The sequence below is a fragment of the Dermacentor albipictus genome, chromosome 7 (assembly GCF_038994185.2).
Source record: "Dermacentor albipictus isolate Rhodes 1998 colony chromosome 7, USDA_Dalb.pri_finalv2, whole genome shotgun sequence".
Lineage (NCBI taxonomy): Eukaryota > Metazoa > Arthropoda > Arachnida > Ixodida > Ixodidae > Dermacentor > Dermacentor albipictus.
In genome coordinates, this window is record NC_091827.1 from 44,665,922 (window position 1) to 44,687,391 (window position 21,470).

A 21,470-nucleotide genomic window follows, 5' to 3' on the forward strand; every position below is an offset into this window, starting at 1 on the left:
CTAGTGTCATTGTTTTCTACACCGCTTATTCTTCGTGTCAGTGTTGTCACGTTGCACTTGGGTTCTACACCCAACATGTACACAGGATACATACAGATTTGTGTTCGAGAAACAACAAGCCACTTGAATCTGAAAAAACCTGTGTTTATTCTGCTTTACTGAAAAAAGCAGGGTGTGGGACCGGACTAGTTGGTATTCCATGCTGAAGTGACCAGCGCAAGAGTGAACGCGGGAAACTAAAAAGGTGACAAGAACAGGTGCGAACTTCCAATTGGTGTTTATTACAAAAAGGCATGTATATATACTCTTGTGCACTTGATCATAATCAGTTACAAGAGCACACTAAGGCTGCCCCACGGCCTAAGGCGGCCTCCCACATACAGACCCCAGGTATGCAAATTCTTTAATGTCAACGCTAGGGATAATTTGCTAATGCAGTTGCCTTATGCGTTATCTGCCCCCTCAATGATGGGCCTAGTGCTTTCTTGTGCGTTGCTTGCTATCATTTCTGTTTTTTCAGAGTGCATGACATTTGCATTGGGAGTTGTGGATTCCAAGGAAACCCTCTCTCCCTTTTGTACTTTTGTATTATGTTCCTGTAGTCTCATATTTAGGCACCTTCCCGTTTGTCCCACGTAACGCTGCCCACAGAAAAGAGGTGTGCTATTCACTACTCCCCCTGAGCATTTCGACGAAACCTTTTCTGTGAGCAATGTTGTATGAAACTGATTGTCTGCTGACAGGGCTGCTTTTGGCACATAACTGAGATAACTTGTTGGGTGCGGGAAAAATGACCGAAACTCCCGCCCTTTCGCCTATTTTCTTTAGTTTATTCAAGATAGCGTGAATGTATGGGATGACTGTTCGATTCCTGCGAACAGTATCACGTAGGTGTAACTAAAGAAAATAGGCCAAAGGACTGCAGTCTTGGTCATTTCTTCCACGCCCCACAAGCTATCTAAGTTATGTGCCAAAACCAGCCCTGTCAGCAGACAATCAAAATCATGCAACATTGTGCAGAGAAAGGGTTTCATCAAATGCTCAAGAGGAATAGTGTATAGCATACCTCTTTCCTGTGGGCAGCGTTACGTGGGACAAATGGGAAGTTCCCTAAACTTGAGACTACAGGAACATAATCGGAAAGTACAAAAAGGGAAAGAAGGTTTCCTTGGAATCCATTGCTCCCAATGCAAATGTCATTGACTGTTTGAAAAAACAGAAATAATAGCAAGCAGTGTGAAAGAAAACACTAGACTCATCATTGAGGCAGCGGCTATTGCAGAATGCAACTGCGTTAGCAATCCATCCCTATAGCAATGACTGTTAAAGAATTTGAATATCTGGGGTCTGTATGCAGGAAGCCGCCTTAGGCCTTGGTGCGCTCGTTTATTTGTGATGGCCATGTTGACTTGCACGATTGTAACAGATTATGATCAAGTGTGCAAGAGTACATATACATACTTTTTTGTAATGAACACCGGTTGGAAGTTTACGTCTGTCCTTGTCGCCTTTTTAGTGTCCCATGTCCACTCTTGCGCAAGTCCTCTCCGCATAGACACCAGAAATTGGCTGACTAGAGGAAGGATTGGTTGAGACTTGGAATGACTGGCTGCTTGCAGAGGCTTTCGGCTTTGCCTGAAAAGAAAGAAACACCAATCAATTAAGGCTGTTCAATTATTTACTATCATCATCACTATTGTTTTTCAGATAAACAATGATTTCGTATTCACAACTGCCACTACAAGTGCTCTTGTCAAAAGAAATGGTTCAGACTCAGCCATGTTGGTATAGACCGTTTTTTCGTAGGCGCCGCCATATTGTGAGCGCAGTGGCGCCGCCTATGAGCAGCGCCATACTGGCTTGGGTCAAAGCGGTCTTTTGCATGGCAGGTATACGCTCGGCGGCAGGTTCTGGCGTTTGTTTTCGCGGTCGTGCGGTCTGTTTGGTATGACGTGCGTCTTCTACGTGGTAAACAGTTCTGTGAGACGTGCTGAAGTGGTTTAAGGCGTCATGGCCGGAATTCTGCTGGCGTTGAGGTGGACGGAACACGCAGCGCGATCTGTGCGCGCATATTCGAGTCTACAATCAGCAGGCCTCGGAGATGAATTGTGTACTTCTGAATGTTCCAGTCACTAATGTGACCTTATTGCAGTATTATCCTCTATTTCTAAGCTGTGGAAACATACGCGACGATCGTAACAGCGTGATCGTGGGTATACCGTTCTGCTACGATAGGAGCTGTGATGTTATACTTTGGCAAGCGTTCAAACTGTTCGCTGCAGGTTACATAGCGTGGCTACTTGGTTCGATGGGTGAGGTTTCCGCATCTGAATAAAATAGTTTTGGCAAGTGATAGCAGCCTACCTTACAGTCTGAATTACGCTTGTCCAGCAAAGGGATTGTTTACGAACTGCGCGAGCGTCCTAAGCAGAGGTGAGTGCTAGATTACATATATCTTTGTTCTATATACCGCATGGTCCAAGCATACCGCATCAGCGGTTATATATTTATAAACGTTGTGCGGCGTGACTATGCGAGGCCCTATTGCGGCGTTAGCGCGTTTTCTCTTGCTTTTTCGAGAAAGAGGATGATAACCGAATTTCTTTTTCGGTTGTGTTCGTTCCGTTCTCTACGACGCACTCACACGCATTACGGAAAGTTCGTCCTCAAAAATAGGCATCGCATTCTTTTTATGCGATCCCTCATATATTATGGCTGTATGCAGGCAAAAAGGCAATGCCGAAGCGCACAGCTTACATGTGTACCGTGCTGGTTCACAAACCGCAGTGATCGATGTGTTGAGCAGCGCCATCGGCTTCATGCAGGAAGGCTAGCGTAGACATATGGTAATTTGAAGCCTACTAGACTTGAAATGCGCGAGAACGATGCCGGTGCATCACAAATATTTTATTGCGCCTGCCGCTTAGGTGTTTCGTGGTTGCCTTAGGTTAACCGTGCACGAGCATGCGCTCTTATGTTTATGTTTTGCTCCCTACGCCAAGCGATAAGATATTGAGCAGATTTACCACTTCATGCTGCTAATACAGAGACACCGGGTTTCTTTGTTGAATTAAAACCGATATAACTAAAATAGTTCACAACACATACACACACCGCAACTGATAATGTGCGTACACCACGGCTTATAAAACGCGTCACATTTTTGCGGTCCCAAAAGATATTTCCGCCTACTGTAGTTGCCGATGCACCGAAAGGCTTCCCTGACGACCTTATATGAACGGACACGGCGTAAATTTCCCAAAGTACCATCTAAAACATCTCAAAATCGTTCCGCAGCACGCGACAGCAATACTTTCAAGCAGCGCCGCGCCGGATCGCCCAAGCCAGAGAGGAGGAAAGGCTCTCCGCGCGCCCTATCCTCCTCGCCCGATGAAACGGTCTATATATTCATTCGTAGCTTTATAGCATAAAAAGCTTCAGATAGAAAGGACCCAAGTCAATTGATGGTTTGCTATGTCACGTGCACATTATGACATTCGGAGATTACATCTCCCATATTTAGGGAGAGCTGCCATAGCCACATACTGCAGACCATAGCTTTCAACTTTCACTGCTCCATTAAACAACCTTGCAGATTTTACTGTTTCCCAAAACAATGAAGTACTCTTGAAACAAGCACAAACCATGCATGTTGTTTACTTCCGACCCAGAACAAGCAAGCCAAAGATATTGTCCAGCTGACAGGTCGGTAGAATAGCAACAATAGCAACAATACAAAAAAAACCATGATTGCACCACAACTATGTCACAACAGCTGTCAGCCCCTTTCGGATATGGTTTGTGTCACGGAAGAAGTATCAATGTGTAATATTCTTTTTACTCAAGCAGTGAAAATTGAAAGTTACGGTCGTGAATGCATCAACATGCCCTTTCCATCTTCATAAAAAGTTATAATATTGCACTGTGTTCACCGAAAAATTTGCCCTTTTTGTAAAGAAGCCTGCAATTATGCCTGGACCCCATACATGGCTCTGGCAGGCAGTACTGTTTATTCTGCCCGTTTCTTGACTTGCAATCCCATAACGAAACAAATAATGCAACACATTTTTCCAGATTGCATTGCTTCATGTGAATGTGCTTAATTTGGGAAATTTCCGAAATGAATCAAGCCTCTCCTAAAAAATTTTGAAGTAGAGTAATTCATTAACATGCCTAAACATGAGCACTTCCTGTGGATTTTGAGAGCCAATGAGGACAGAGCTATTTGCTCAAATTTCTACGACTCATGGCAACAGGATGGCCGAATTCCGTGCTGTTAGTAAATGCAAAGAAAAAAAACTTTGGTCAATTTATGCAATGTTTCTTACCAAAATTTTTCTTCTTTATACCGTAGTGGGGATACTCTGTGGTAATTAGTTGGAATTAATGCTATTGGCATGCAGTCTGGTACAAAATATTTTTAAAGCCGCAGCGACAACACTATTTCCTTCGGATCTATCCAAAATGCAGATTCGGTAAAATCCAGGGAAAATGCTTCTAACTAAACAGGTAATTCTATATTATTTTTTGCAGAGACACCTTTTTTTTCTTGGAAAACTAAGGTTAATTTCATTGTCGCCAGGCTGGGGCAGCAAAATAAATTTTTAAATCAAAATTAAAAGTGATCGCCAGGCATGTCCAGTTGAATTTATCTGAACATGCCCTACTGTCTGCAGTAAACATGTTGCCACATTAAAGGCCTGCAAGAAGGCACCAGTTATATTTTCTAGGGCAAGAAGGCAATGAAGTATGTTACTTAAGGCAATCAGTCACAGGAGTCCTGGATCAGTAGAAGAAAATTTAAAGACTATAAATTGTTTAGAAGACTTAAGTCACATAAAGGTACCATCATTGCATTGTGCTAAAACTAACCTAAGAGACTGAAACCTGACATGATAAAAATGGAGCTTGAGAATGAAGGCTTGCTCAACAAGCAACAGAACGACAAAAAATTATACGCATGATAAATTTTAAAAAACGCGCTGATGAGGACGATGAAGAACTAGGCACCATGACGAAATTTGTAAATATGCAAGCATAGGATGGAGTCAGTTGGCGCAAGCCATATATATTTACAGATTACTAGGAAAGGCCTTCGTCCCGCAGTGGACATAATGTATGTGAGAGCACTGTGCCCCTTCAATTATGCAGTCCCAGACTGTCCGCAAACCACCTGCGGCTTCTGGTCTGGCTTGCATTGACAGAAGGGCACATCACAGTCATGTGATCCCGCTGCCTGGGACTGTCCAAGGTTTTTTTTTTAAAGCACCGTGATTGGAAGTCGCTCTCCTGGCTGCTGTTGTCTGCTATTAGCTACTTAAATTATGGGGTTTTACGTGCCAAATCCACTTTCTGATTACGAGGCAAGCTGTAGTAGAGGACTCCGGAAATTTCGACCACCTGGGGTTCGTTAACGTGCACCTAGATCTAAGTACATGGGTGTTTTCATATTTTGCCCCCATTGATATGCGGCCACCGTGGACGGGATTCAATCCCGTGACCTCGTGCTTTTAGCTTCTTGTAGATAGCGCCCTACCCAGCAAATTCAGTAGCGTGGTCATCAAAATGGTGCAGTCTCAGAGGCCATGTCGCCGACACAACCATAAAGCTTGCATAATAGAATCGCAGCCTGAGCACATTGAACACGTTAACAAAGCTCAGTTTACATCGTGCTCTCGCTCTTCGGGCCCCTTAACCGTTGTATTTAAGCCAGCTCATTCATTTCCTGTAAAATTTAAGCGTCATTGCCACACAAAAATAAGCAAAAACACGGTTGTGCCACATCACTGTTCACCCACAAAGCACAGGCCGATATCCTCAAAGCTCGTGAAACCGTCTACTAAAGGCCTGACTTGTGTCTAGGACAGAGCGCGTCTACACTGTCTACTAATCCTGCACATCCAAAAGCAAAATTTCGAATTTGGGTAACAGAAGGAATCAGCACACATGTCAACAGCAATCGGTGAAGCTCTGATTATACAGGTTGTCCCACGTAACTTGAGCCAAACAATAAAAATATGCAAATGTGACATGGCTCGACATAACCAAGGTAACATTGTTTGCTGTCACTTGGAGCTACTTAGATATTTTTTCATTCCACCACAATAAATATTTTATTTTCGTTAATTAATCAACTTTTCAAATATTATAATTAGATTAGTAGTGTCCATGAGAAAATTGTAGAGCAACATGAAAAGATCCCCATACAGCTTTCTGTTGTTCGAGACATGCTGCGTAGAAGTGTTTTTTCGAGAAAGAAGCTTGCGAATACACGCAAAGTGCTGCGAATGGACAGTCACGCAACAATTTAGTGTGTATTTGCAGGCTTCTTTCACGCTAGGAAAAACACTTTTATGTAGCATGTATTAATCATAATATTTGAGAAGTTGATTAATTACAGAATACTAATGATTTAATCTGGCAAAATGAAAAAAAAATGAGTATCTCAAAGCGAGGGCAAACAACATTACTTTGGTTCTGTCCAGTTACGTGGCATTTGGATATTTTCAATGTTTGGCTCAAGTTACGTGAAACACCCTGTATGCCACGCCAGCTACCAGCATTAAATATCTACATGCAATATGATATGTTTCCTCGTCCACCAGTTTCACTCATCTGAACAGCGAAATCTACCTGTTTACTATGCATATAGCAATGAGCATGACAGATTTCACGAAACACATCAAGAAAAGCAAGCATTTGCGCCTGATCACTGTGCTTTGCCTTAAAAAAACACAAGGACTAAGGTTGCAGCAATTAGACTGCTCATAAAAACCTCGCATTATGGCACACAAAGCATCGATTTAACGGAAGCGATAGCTGAGTGCATATTTTCTGTCTGGAACGCGCAAAGTACACATAAACACACAGCCTCTTTTAAAACATGGCGTCAAGCCCGCATGCATCTTTTTAAGACAGCCGCCGTCTGGTAGCTACTTGCATATGTCTGAACAAATATCTGCTGACAGCTCTGAGAGTCCGCAGAGTCTGTGACTTCTGGTAAAACAAATGCGATACTGGCTGCCCTCGGACTGGTGGATGGGGCTTCCGAAGCTGATCGAGAAAATCGAATGCGGGACAGCAGTGCTAAGCAGTCCAGGACTGTCAAGGACTGATAATCGAAGAGGCCCACTAATGCTTTGTGTTCCTATCCTATGTAATCTCTTCATACTGATCAGCTCAAGCTGCATGGCAAAGAAGTCTCTTGTTAGTGCTCTGAAGACAAGCCTCTTGCCCAAACATTGGCTATAGAGACGACCATCGTTCGACAACTGTTGATCTGTTCATAGAAGTGAGAATTCCGCGACAAACTTTTCAATGAAGTAAGCAATATGATGATGAACTTGTTTCACAACACTTCATAAGTACACCTGACCTTTGACTCACTTTTGCATGTAAGTAAATATTATGAAATTGTCACTGTGAACAGTTGTCCCCGACTGCTGTACACTTGTGATAAAAAATTAACCGTATTTGAAAGTTTGTATAATTAGCCAGGAGAGCCGCACTTGCTGGATGGCTCATCATTTAATTTGGAAAAAAATTCAGCAGTGAGCAGCAATTGTATCACTAATAACCTTGAACATCTTTTATAATTATTAATTTGCAAACACCTGTTGTTGAACAGCCCACCTACTGAAGTTTTGAACACATTGTACACAATTATAGCACATACTACACGAAATAAGATCTGTAATAGACCTTACCAAATACAATAGTAGTGTGGCGGCAGGTCAAATGGCTCCTTGCAATGCTTGCGTCCTTCCTGGGAGAACAAAAAACGACATTAGGCTTACACTGACAGCACCAAACCACATAATTTAAGTTGCAAACAAGTGCCCCAGAACATAGGAAGTTCTAATTAGATATGGTCAACCTGCTTAACCATGTCTCAGACATTGAATGACAAAATGTACTGTTTATAAAGCCTCAACTCCATGAAATACATGCTAATACAAACATGCTAGTACACAGAATCAAATTGGATGCATGAAAATTCTCAGTAAACTTTTATTTCCTAGCAACCACAAGTTGTTCTTTGTGAAGTGCAACAAGTGAGTGTCTAACCTACGCTAAGGTGGAAAATTCGGGATCCTTTCTGGTGAATAACTAACCATATCTCTACCGGTACCCAGCAATACAAAGGTGAATTGTAAGTATTATATTGATTAAAGAAACAGTTCAGTGCTACCAAGCAAGTACAATAAATAAATTATTTCAAATTCATCTTCATGTCAGGCTAACCAAGTTAATTTTCTTTAGATCACATGAGAAAATGGTTCGAAAAAAATATTGGAATCTGTCAACAATGTTGAAGCAATTTTATGACGGCCTGCAGATAGCAGTTGAAATATGACCTGGGGCAGGGGGAGAAAAGACAAAGAAGTGTGATAAAACAAAATGGGGCCTGTGCTGTGCAGCTACTAAATGCAGTTTCATTAAATTATGATGTGCAAAACAGCAGATGTAAGAGATGCGAGACCCTCAGGTGGTATTTTGCAATGTTGTTATGGGAAATTGTTTCAAGGAGCATGACTCCTTAACCCTTCGAGGGTCAATGACGTAAATATACCACACCGCAAAGTACAAAAATGGTCGATGCCGTATATTTACGGCACTGTCTGTAGGTTTAAAAAGCGCGACAATTTCCTAACCTTTTCTTTTCTGTCATGTGCTGCCATTATGTGGAAATACAGGGAATTTCTTTTGCACGCCTCGCTCTCTCAGTTTTCGTTGCATGGTTTGTTTTAGCGCTAGTTTGCTCCTGCACGTCTATGTACTACCGCTAGCGCATTGGCGTGCGCACGGGCGGGAAGCGGTTTGGGTTTTGTTTTCGCAGGCCGTTTCGGCTTCTTGCGCTTGCAAAACTGATGGCTATCTCATTACTAATCGCTCAAAAGGCTACTGCTTGTTTCTCGCTCATTTAGTGCTCGCAGGGGTGCGCATAGGAAGGATGCTGCCGTGCATGCGCTTCTGTTGCTCCTGTTTTTTTTTCTTTCTGAGACTCGCGAAAACTAATTGGGCACACAACCGCAGTTTTTTTGACTGCGTGCACCTACACAGTTCGATTACGCTATGGATGTACGATCATAAGCAATATGAAAGGGAACACAGGAACGCATGGCAAACAGCCTTGAAACAGACTCGGAGCGATACACAGATGGCGCTGTGAAAAACGAAGGGGGAAAGGAGAGCGCTCTTCCACTAACTGTTGGCACTCCCACCACGCTGGCATTTCTACAAAGGAGCAGCTTACGTCATGGATCGTCCGACAGCCGATAAAACGGTGATCGTCGCCAGTGACTCACACCGATTCACTTTCTTTTCTTTCATTCTCTTTTTTTGTTCGTGCAACCACTTGATAGTAGCCCGAGAAAAAGTTTGCCCTGTATTTCAAACCAATTCTTTATTTGAATCGACGCACTCGGCTGTCAGGGGCACCTTGAACAGCGGCGACGCTCGAACCAATGACGACAGAGGAATAGAATAAAGAAAAATGTAAAAAAAAAGAACATTGACAAACTGTCTCTCGTGCGACTGTTGCACGAAGTTCGTTCAGAAAAAATTAACGTTGCACACTGCAGTGGCCCACGCAGAGCAGTCAACTCTGAATTTGTAGCCTCAAGATGCCTCGAGTGCCTCTTAAAGAGTGGGAAGATATAATAGAAATGTCTAAAAGAGGTTATACGCAGCGCAATATTGCTCTCGTGACAAGCCGCCCATTGAAAACAGTCAACCGGATTATCCAGGCTTACCGAGACGAAGGACGCATAAACGATGCACCGCATTGCACACGACCTCGATCAACAACGAACGACCAAGACCTTTGCATCGTGGCTGCCATCAGCGACAAGCCATTTCAAAGTGCAAAAGACGTTCGAGGTGCCCTTGGCTTGAACAACTTGAGCGACAGCACGGTACGACGAAGGCTTAGAGAAGCAGGACTGCAAAGTCGCATCGCCGCACAGAAACCTCTGCTCACCGGAGCCAACAAAGCGGCTCGCCTGAGGTTCGCTACTGAACACCGCAGCTGGAGTGAGAGTAGGTAGAAGTATGTAGTTTTCTCTGATGAGTTCACGTTCTCGAGCCGCTGGGACCAATGAAAGAGTGTGGTGTACCGCAAACACAAGCTTTAGTCCGCAGAATATTCAGGAGGTGGCCGCCAGTGGACACGTGTCTGTGAACGTTTGGGGGGCGATTTCCCACGCAGGCCTAGGCCCACTGGTGAGAATTGATGGGAGGTTCACCAGTGCTGCGTATTGCACTCTGCTCGAGTACCAGATGATCCCCTATGTGTTGAACAGGCCGCACCCGGATGGGTGTTATTTTTTCCAGCAGGACTTGTCTCCCGTTCACACATCGAAGGACGTGGCGCGCCTTTTGGAAGAGCGAGGGGTAATGCAACTTCAGTGGTGTGCGAAGGGTGCCGACATGAACATTATAGAGCACGTTTGGGGCCATATGAAAGTGAACCTTTCGAAGAGCTCACTAGAACTGGCGAACTCCGACCAACTATGGGAAGCAATAGAACATGAGTGGAAGCCCGCCTTCAGCGTGATACCGCATTCATCGAGGCTGTCTAAGCGTCTTTGCCTCAAAGAATGGAGGCCGTCGTTAAGCCGACGGTGGCATGACGCGTTATTAGGCCACCAACGAACAAAGCAAAGGACGAGGATAAGCTGCGATAACGCTATTGCCTTATTTCATTTGCTTCAATATCTTTTTGATATTCGGCAAGCGCCAATAAACTTATTTTGAACTCGCCCTTAAAGACAATTTTTTCCTGGTTTAGAAGATTTACCATAAATCAATATCGAAGTCCGGAACAGTGCTATCTTTTGTAATGATTCGACGCAAAAGGTTACCAGTGACGCAATATCGAACAGTGTTATCACTGTCTGCTGGCGATGTGAAATTCCGCACTTTGCAGACGCATGGCGGGAATGCGAACAGTTGTTAGAACAGCGTCCCCCTTTCCACTTTGTTTCTGATGGTGGCTGCTGTGTATCACCCATATAGCTGGGTCTGAGGGTGTTTTCTACGCGTTCCTGTGTTCCCTTAGATATTGCTCATAATAGTATGTATTAGTGTAAGAGCAGGAACATTTGAGTCTTGCAAAGTATTCTCGTGTGCACATTTTCAAAGCCTTTTTAACTATAACAATGTAACAAATTTTTTACTCTTATAGGTTTATTTCCTTTTTTATTATTGTTATTCATGAATAAAGAGTACATATAGGATACCAACGCAAAATAATTTTTTTCTGGCTTTGCGGACACCCTAGAAAAATTACGGTAACTTTTTTTCGAAATAAGTCCCTAAGAATTGGAATTTGCAATAAAAAAAAATCGACCCTGGGCGGTCGAATATGGCGAAAAAGATTGACCCTCAAAGGGTTAATTATATTCATGTAATCTTTAGAAACGGATGGCATAAAGGACATACTTGTTGACAGTTTCATAGCGAGTCATGAACACTATGCACGCGGGAGTTAAGCATCTTTAAAAAATGCTCTAGAAGCTTGCAAAAAGCAAGTTTCTATAACCTCTCACAACACCGAGCTTCACCTACAAGTGTTGTAACATTTCCTTGCAACGTGCAGCACTGTTTTCACAGACATAGTTTGAATCACTGTGTCACAAGCTCTGGAAACAAAAGTGCATACATAAGTGCTAAACAAGCACATATGATGCCCTACCCCTACTGCACAGACACATTTATCTACACCAACACATGTAGATGGATTATGTCATCCATTTGGTAGCTTCTGATCATGTTCCAAAGCATGAATCTCATAACTGCAAATTCTATAAGAATGTGACACCGACTGATTACTTGGGGACAACATGAAAAGACAGAAGGCCCAACAACACAAGCGCAGGCTAAGACTTTTGGTTAATTGCGCGGCGCGCCCACACACACACACACACACACACACACACACACACACACACACACACACAAACAAACAAACAAATATTAGGCCTATTTGTCCTGCCTAGTTGCAGCTGCAGGACAGCGGGATGTTGTGAACTGCTGCATGTGCCTCTTGCTACACTTTGCGTCAAGGCCTGGTCTGATTCACCTTTTTTAACCCAGATTTTGAGACTATGGCTGACCTTCTGAATGTGATCTAACAGTGGTCACACCACTGTAGGCCAATGTTAGACCTAGGTATAGAAGTTCTCCTCGACTTGTTGAGGATGCTATTTCGTGCTTCTGTGACAGAGCTTCACAGCTGAACAGTGCGCTGATGCGAAAGGCAGAATTCCCTCCTTAAAAGATGGGGCATAGATGCAGTGCGCATGACACTCACTAAAGAAAACAATGAGGTCAAGAAATGGAAGATCACTGTCTAGTGGTAGTTTTCCAGTAGAACACATTGTGGGGCTACTTGGTGAAGTGCTTTCAGAAGATGAAGCGCCAACAGAGACAACACAGTAAGAAAGAACAAAGATAGGACAAGGTGCTACTTGCAACTGTTTATTGAGGTCAAAAGCAGCTGAATATATAGCCATGGGGAGAAGGGGAAGAAAAAAACAGAAGCATTGCTTGTGTGAAGGTGCACGCACGAGAACACAGAAGATGAAGGGAATCATAAGACTAGCCAAAATCTAAAACTTATCTAAAAACATGCATTCATTTGTGCAAATATTCAGACACAGGCATGCTGACACAGGCATCCCCTCTATTCTTAATCTGGTTGGCCTCCAACAGTTCACGTGCCACAGTGTATTTGCTTTTAAGCACGATCGTTGTATCCTGAAGCCTTGCAATGAAGTGGCAAGTTTGAGCCATAACTATTTTTCAGCGAAAGCTTGTGCTCCCACAGGTGTTCGCTGATACATCAGCCAGTTTGTCCGATATACTCTTTCCCACACTTCCACGGTATACGACCGCTTCTCCACACTTCACAAAAGGATTTGTATGTTTAATAGAACACTCTACTTTTAGAGTCATGAGATCCAATCAGGCGGCACGAAGTAGCAAGCTTTCGGGGCGCAGCAAAAACTACAGAAATTTTATATTTAGCGGCGACGTGTTTAAGATTACATGCCACTTCGTGAGAATACAGTAGCGCCACTGGATACGGCAGAAATTCCTTGCGGGCACGAGGTCAGTATACCGACCCTGCAATTAATTGTTGCAGTATAAGTCTATGCACTCCAAGACTGTTAAACGTGCGATTGCCACAATGTGCCTTGAATTTACCCTTAAAGAATTGTGCTGTCATAAGGCACACAAAACCTTTGACGAGCAGATTTTGAAGTTGAAGAAAGCTGCCTTTCCTTGTTTGGTTTTGAGCAAAGTTTCAGAGGCGTTGTTGAAAAAGGTGCAAAAAGAAAGAAACTGAAGCAGTGAAGAAGGTCAAACATTGGAAAAGAAAGCTAAACCAGTGGTGATACCATATTCTCACAAAGCAGCGCATAATCTTAAACATGTCATCGTGAAATACAAAATTCCTGTGGTTTCTTCCGAGCCCCAAAAACTTGATACTTTGTGCCATCTGATTGGATATGATGACTAAGAAAGTAGAGTGTTCTAGTAAACACACAAACCCTTTTGTGAAGTACGGAGAAGGGGTCGTATACTGCATACCGCTGAAGTGTGGGAAGGAGTAAACCGGACAAACTGGCCAATGTATTAATGAACGCCTGCAGGAGCACAAGCTTTCAGTCAAAAATGGTTATGGCTCAAACTTGCTGTTTCATTGCAAGGCATGTGAGAATGAGAATAAGCAAGTACGTGAAGCAAGGCTTCCTGATACAACAATCATGTTTAAAAGCAATGACACTGTGGCACGTGAACTTTTGGAGGCCAACCAGACTAAGAAAAGAGGGGACGCCTGTGTCGACACCCCGTCTTCAACTATTTACAGAAATGAACGCATGTTTTTAGATAAATTTTTGATTTTGGTTAAACTTATGATTCCCTTCATATACATCTTCCATATTTTTGCACATGCGCATTCACATAATCAGTGCTTCTTTTTTTTTTCTTCCCCCTCTCTCCATGGCTATATATTCAGTGCTTTTGACCTCAATAAACAGTTGCAAGTAGCACCTTGTCCTGTCTTTGTTCTTTCTGACTGTGCTGTCTTTGTTGGCACTTCATCTATTGAAATGTAGTTTTCCCCCTTCCATGAGCTCATCTAGCACTGTAGAGAAGACAGAAAACAAATCACTCAACCCATTTAGTCGCCTTACTTCACGTCATATAGGGTAGAAAGTTTCCAATGAAGCAGTATACCTTTACTACACTGGTTCTTACAGCAGCTAGTGTTTTACGACTAGCTGACAGTGTTCTCGGCAGTGAAAAGTCGCAATTAAAGTGGTTGAGCAATTTTTTAATGTCTCCTACAAAGTGCCACGCATGTTCAAGTAAGCAAAACTACTACTGAAAGGCAAGCTCCACTATCTGGGCCTGAAGATTTTCTGTGGTGAGCATCGAGCTGGAGCTATTCCCTGCACTCAAAGGTGTTTTTAACTTTTCTATTGGTGCACCTGAACACTGAAGCATGTTGTTGCTACAGGAACACCAGAGAGCACAATTAACACTTGGTACCACCCCGACGTGGAGGGGAGCTTCCATAACCAAGTACAATGTTTGCTTTTACCAGTGCGTTCGCACTGCCTTTTAGCATGCATTGCCAAGAAGCATTTAATAGAGTTGAACGTAGCTGACGTCTCAGGTCAGACAACTTCGAGAAAGCCAAGGCCTATGACTGTTATGCAATCTGTACACAAAGGCAACCATCAATCCAAGCAAATTGCTCAGAGAGTTGAAACTACCTTTTTATTTTCAGTGCCAAGCAATCTTGGCACGTATAAAATGTTAACCGGACCAGGGCAACACGTGAAGTTTACATCAAAAAGTATGTGCTGGAGTTCATAGGTACTACGGTTGGTGTTGTTTACAATATCCCACTGTCCTGCAGCCGCAATTATGTAGGACAAACTGGCCGACGACTCAAGGATTATCTTACAAAACATGCGCAGACCCTTGACACAACATGGGGGAGCAACATAGCTATTGATGCTGCTTTGTGCAGTTGTACACCAAATTTTGAGCAGTGAAGTATCTTCATGACACATTTTCATAGCAGACATAACTTCCAGAATAGCTCCCACTTTGCTAGCGTGCCATCAATTAACCTGCTTGGCAAATTGAAGTATTCAGGTCAACCTGCCGAACGTTCTGAATTGGGCTACTTGGTGCATGTTTAGAAGGGAATCGAACAGGGCTACAGACAGGACAAAGGGAATATGTTGCTGTGTACAACGCTGTCACTTCATACTGGCAGTAGCACTGTTCGTTCCCTTTTAAATATTCATATCTTTTGGTCGCCTGACCACGCAACGCAGCTGCGAGCTCAAGCTATAATTTTACATTGTTACATTGCCTTCCAATGTTGCACTTAATTACATCATTGCATACTCACCTGTTATAGTTAGCTCAACACTAGCTCACAGTGAGCTTATTCGTGGTTAATCTTAGTTACCACGGAGCCCATGCATGACAGTGCTAACGATCAGTGTGCAGTGTTGTTGCATACTCATTAAGCCAACACTAGACAAACAGTTATTTTACTGGTGCATGTTTTATCTGTTGCCTCAAATCTTGAACTCTGCCAGTATAAGTGTTTTTAAACACCACTCATATGTGCAACCAAGTCAGGTACGAAACAATATCCCTTTCAAGTCGACGTGCTCATACTGAACCAATCTGTTGCCACAGGAAAACAAATCATCAATTATCCTTTGAATGCATCTGCAAAAATTACTCTACTTGCATTGGCCTCGTCATTCCACCAACATTTGCAGTCACTGTCTATTAAGAGTGCATATGCAAGACAGATATACAATAGAATGGCACAGCTTACCAGAACAAAGAGCACCACTAGACAGACTGCTGTGGCACACTTTCTCAGGCCCGCTGGCTGAGAAACTGAGCACAAACCGGCACACAGACATCCTTCACTGGTGCAATAGCTGCAATTGAAGCAAATATTATCAGGTATTTTCAGACCGGTTGTCCACAGTAAAGCAAAAACATTTTCATATACAAATACTCTTGCACATAAGTTTGTCACCGAATTACCGATTGCTGTGGTATTGTTTGGTGTCTTCAATTGTATCGTTCAACTCATTTAAAAAAAGACTTCATGAAGCACCTTCTATTCGGCAAAACAGCAGACATTTTGCTCTACATAACTCACATGTATTTTAGAATAATTATTGTATTGATGCCTATATGCTGAAAATTAGTCTACGCAACTACAGACAGTCAGTATTAGAACCAGCCTTTAACATCAGTGTTGACACATCTTTTGATTTTTTATACCAGTTTGAAACACTTGTAATTTTTGATGTCCATTACACACTTTTGGGCACCGCCATTCTGTGTCAAGGTTACGTTAAAAATTACTTATCACATGCACTTGCTTTACAATTACGGCCGCAGATGGGCAAAATTTACGAGGCAATCCACTCCCAGATTACGTTAAATGCTGACGTATTGCGTCAGAACGTTGATAGTCAGCCTGGTACCTGTCTGAAGTAAAAACAAACAAAAACAAAAATTCGCGAAGCAGCTGATGCCGATTACCAGCTAGCAAAATAATCAATTTCTTCTCCAGCGACCCTTAATGGGTATCCACGCGGACACTTTCAAGTGTGATCGCGCACGATTGCTCGGGCTCGATCCCAAAGTGTTCCAAGGCACCGTGTTACACCAGTGTTACGTAACACTGCAGATCGGACGAGGTTACGGCAGCAAGCACGCTACACCGTCCATTCATTGAGATGTAGGGGCATCGCATGCAACATGCTCTATGAGGTCTTCATACACAAGCAGACTTTCAATTCCAGAAGCAGTCTCTCAATTAGGCATATGAACACAGCGATTATGCACGCCAAGCACACTGCGTCCTAAGCTTAAGGAAAAATAGAATTTCGCTGTGATGCAATGCGTCGCCGAATACGGCTAACATAGTGTTACACCGCGCCGTGAGAGATTGCTAAGGGGAACAGTAACTTCACTTTATTTTGGAATGCCAAGAACACATCACAACACATTGCAAAACTGGAATGCCAACGTCAGTAAACCCACATACAGCCGATAACGAACTGCTACAGACGACATCGTCGCTGATGTTGCCTACGCGCCTCAATGTACTCTATATGCAATCAGCACAACAAACGCTACACCATTTATCACAGTCTCGCAATGCCGCGGCTTTATCAATCCTCATGGCCAAGCGGGAATGTCGTTACAGGGCATTGACAGGGCATGCTCACACAACACAGTTGAGTCCGTCACCGGCCATCGCGGTGCATTTCGCACGCGCGACGTGCACCAACAACAAAAAAGGACACTTAAATCACTTACTTGCGTAGCAGCCCATCGTCGATTCCTTCTTATTCTCTCAGTGAAATCCCAAATGCAACAGGTATACCACCACCGCACACCGCCATTTCCAGCCGCTGTCCACTCTGTACTGTTGAGGCGGAGTAATGCAACCCGTCGTGTAGAAACGATGAAGGGTGGTAAGCAGCGCCACCACTGAAACCTCTTCCGTTTGTGCGTGCGTACTACGATTCGCCTATGAATAATGTTCAAGCAGCGTTACCTATGGTGATATTATGTAACTGCTGTTAATCGTGGGCAGTGTCTTTTCTTTATATTCGTTGCATGTTGATTTTTCGCTCTTAACATGCTCAGTTGCCCTCCACATGAAATTACGGACAGTTCTCCGTATTTCAAAAACAGAGCTCACGTCCGTTTTTTTACGTAGAATTCCGCCGTTTTTCATGAAACTGAATGGTCTACGTAATTTTTACGGCAGGTTTGACCGTAAAATTACGGAAATTTTTTACAGTGTAGGGAGGACCTTTTGAGTCTTTGTCATGGAAATGGGTGGTCCGGCCACCTAGGCATAAACAAATCAAAGGAAAGATTGCTTATGGAATACTACTGGCCTGGCTGTTTCAAAGATGTAGAAAACTTTGTAAGATCATGCGACGCCTGCCAGCGTTCTGGTAAACCAGGAGAGACTTGGAAAGCTCCACTGAAGGTAGTGCCCTTAATAACAGAGCCTTTCAGACGACTTGTAATAGACACGGCGGGGCCTCTTCCAAAAACAAAATCAGGCTATACAGGTACTTGTTTACCATGCTGTGTCCGGCTACCAAGTTTCCAGAAGCAATCCCTTTGAAAGAGCTCAGCTCCACCGAAGTAGTAGACGCGCTTTTGACAGTGTTTGCACGAGTTGGGTTTCCAGCCGAAATTCAGGCAGATCAAGGGTCAGTATTCACGAGCGCACTGACTTCCACATTCTTGCAAAAGTGCGGGGTAAAGTTAATACACAGTTCTGTCTATCACCCTCAGTCAAACAGTGTAGAGAGGTGGCATTCGGTGCTTAAGCGAGTTTTGCGTGCGCTCTGTTACGAGCACAAGGAGGACTGGGAAAACTGTCTGCCGGCAACTTTGTTTGCTTTGCGAACGGTTCCACATGAGCCGACAGGGTTCTCAGCAGCAGAACTAGTATATGGGAGGACACTCCGGTCTCCACTGAGAATGTTAAGAGAGATGTGGGAGGAAAGAGGGGAGAGTCCAACCGTGCTTGAATACGTGCTAAATTTACTGGAACGGCTAAGCGCAACCCAAGAACTAGTCGGAAAGAACATGGCAATAGCTCAAAAGAACGCCAAAGTCTATTACGACAAGAATGCGAGGCTTCGTACGTTTAAAGTCGACTTAACGATGAAAGCAGAAAAGTGTAGGTTTGGTTGTTCGCAGGTTACTTATCTGGGCCATGTTGTCGGTCAGGACATGAGACGGCCGGCTGAGCTGAAAATAGCTACGATTGGAGAATTTTCTCAGCCGCGCCCGAAAACGGACCTTCGTTCATTTTTGGGACTTGTGGGGTACTATCAACGGTACATTCCGAATTACTCGCAATTGGCAAGTCCATTAACAGACGCCCTCCGAAAGGGAGCACCGAGTAACGTACACTGGGATAAGGACAAAGAGAACGCTTTCCAAAGTTTGAAAACGCTATTGGTTTCTCGCCCTGTGCTTTGCGCGCCAGACTACACAAAGGAATTCATAGTTCAATGCGACGCAAGCGACAGAGGTATGGGCGTGGTACTTAGTCAGGTCGGCGACGATAACGAGGAGCATCCTATCCTCTACGCCAGCCGTAAACTAAATGTAAGAGAGGAAGCCTACAGCGCTTCAGAGAAGGAATGCGCTTGTTTGGTTTGGGCCGCCCAGAAGTTGTCGTGTTACTTGTACGGAGCGAAGTTCATCTTCGAGACCGACCACTGTCCTCTGACGTGGCTCAATCAAATGTCACACAAAAACGGCCGCTTGCTCCGATGGAGCCTCACTCTCCAAGAGTACAACTTCTCCGTTAGATATAAGAAGGGAAAGTTGCAGAGCAATGTGGATGGTTTGAGCAGGCTAATTTGAATTCTGCGTTTGAGGGTCCCGCCTAAATTTTAGGGTTAATAGTGTTAGCTTTTCTTTAGGCGAAGAAAATCCCCTCTCATTCAGCAGAATTCCCTCCATTAATTGCTGAATTTGTCAGCAGGAATTTGCTTCAGAAATTGGCATAGTGAAATGTAGCATTTTTTTTGTTTCTGCACTGATGTTGTTGTTGTTTTTTTTTTGAAGCCTAGCGAGTCTAAAGTGAGAGCCAATGCGCGTCATCTCGGCGCAAAGCCGTGTTGTGGGGTTCATTTTGCAGTTGCCTGTCCTTGTTGGATGTTTTGGGGCGGTGACATCAATGCACAAGTGGTCGCTGCGAGCCAAGACATCAATCCCCTCCCCCTGACCAGCAGCCGTTCTCTTCCTGCCTAGCGGTTGTCAGCGCTAGACAGTCGAGACTTTCCGGGCCATGGAGGCGCTGTCAAGAATGGCGAGCTGCGAAACAAGATTGCCACACAGTTACGACAGGGCGACACGACGCGCACCTCTCCCTCTCCGTCGCTGCAGCTGGGAGGCGTTCAAAGAAGCGGCCTTTGCGCTGGAATCCGCCGCCTTCCACCCGCCCCATCGACATTGTGACGGAACTAGTTCGGCGTGTGTGAACAATGATTCCGGAGTTCCCCAACGCGGAGCTGATTTGACACGCATGGACAAGCTGCCGTGAGGACAACGTATTTTGGTGCGTCTCACGCTTCGGCACCCCGCCAACGCCGTCGTCGGGCATCAGAGCGCGGTTGCCTTTGTGTACGTAAACTGATCTGCAGAGCGGCGGCGAGTTGGTGATGAGTAAACGAACAGTCGCCGCGTCGTAGGACCGGCGGATCGAGTGTATAAAAACTGTGGTTGTGCGAATGCTGAGACACTTCTCTTGAGCAGTCATGTTAGACTGAGTCACTTCTCTCATGCAGTCCTGTCGGGCTAATACTCTTTTTCTCAAGCAGTCATGTTAGACTGATTTAATTTCTGTAAATAAACCCTTCTTCCTCGTTCTCGATGAGAAATAGTTCTTCACTTCATCAACGATCTCAGCGTAAATAAGTTGGACGACGGCATGGGCCAGCTACCTCCGAATTCATGCCGTACTCCAATCTTGGCAAAGGACCACGGACGATGGGATTGAGCCCCCAATCCTGACAGTGCGCAACGCTCGCAACAGGCTTGCTGTGTGCGGCAAGTTCCCACGCAGGCAAAAATTGCAGCTTTTTTATTATTATTATTGCTCTCAAATATAGCACTGTATTCCTACGAGTGTTTTTAAGTACTTTCAGTGTAGCGTTCTCGATTTCCCGAAATACGTTTTGGGTCTCCCTGACTTGGCTGAATCGTGGTTTTGGGTGTATATCGAACTTGTCCAAGTGTTGTAATCAAGAGATATAAATTTGATGATGGAAGTGTACACTGCGGTCCGAACGAAGGTGGGAATGTCTAAGAAAGATGGCGTTATATAGGAGAGCATTTGCCAATGTCGACTGTAAGTTCGTAATAGCGCAGACACGATTTTCAGTAAGAGGTGGCGTTGTACGAGAGTATTTGCCATTGTCGATTCTAAGCTCGAAGCGTGCAGGAAATAGCGCAGACATGATTGTCAGCACCTGATCTACACACGTCACGTTTTTGTATTCTTGCCCTGTCCAAACCTAGTGAAGTACCCTATACAGCCGTGTCACTACGACCTGAGTTGAAGCAAACAGTCAACTTCGCTGTAGGTTGTCGCTCTCAACGAAATTTCCGCAAAGTCGTAGGACGCCCTGATATGCATTATAATGTACACCCGGCGACAAAACATTACGGACCATGAAATCTGAGATAAAGCTGAATATCTCCGCTACCTGCCGACGCAGCTTCTTATTTGCATTTTGATCCTCGACTCAAATATGCTAACAACACTGTCGTATACAGTTTTACTGGCTACCTGCTACAGACTGCTCGGTAATTGAACGTTTTAGTAGATCTCGTGGTCCATAAACTTGTGTACA

The 21,470-nt window shown here is 44.1% G+C and overlaps 2 protein-coding genes and 1 long non-coding RNA gene across 4 annotated transcripts in view; 1 reads left to right on the forward strand and 2 right to left on the reverse strand.

Annotated features, from left to right (window-relative positions):
* Hers (Histone gene-specific Epigenetic Repressor in late S phase) overlaps positions 1-21,470 on the forward strand; it is a 302,932-nt gene that overhangs the window by 159,532 nt on the left and 121,930 nt on the right. The gene's annotated exons all lie outside the window — the stretch shown is intronic.
* The window catches only part of LOC139047940 (leukocyte elastase inhibitor-like), a 62,433-nt gene that overhangs the window by 32,498 nt on the left and 8,465 nt on the right, over positions 1-21,470 (reverse strand). The gene's annotated exons all lie outside the window — the stretch shown is intronic.
* LOC139047382 (uncharacterized) lies at positions 1,504-17,549 on the reverse strand. The gene is made up of 4 exons (XR_011507139.1): positions 17,392-17,549; positions 15,884-15,992; positions 7,707-7,765; positions 1,504-1,635 (listed from the first exon to the last, which is right to left on the reverse strand). It is a non-coding gene; the product is annotated as an uncharacterized lncRNA (long non-coding RNA).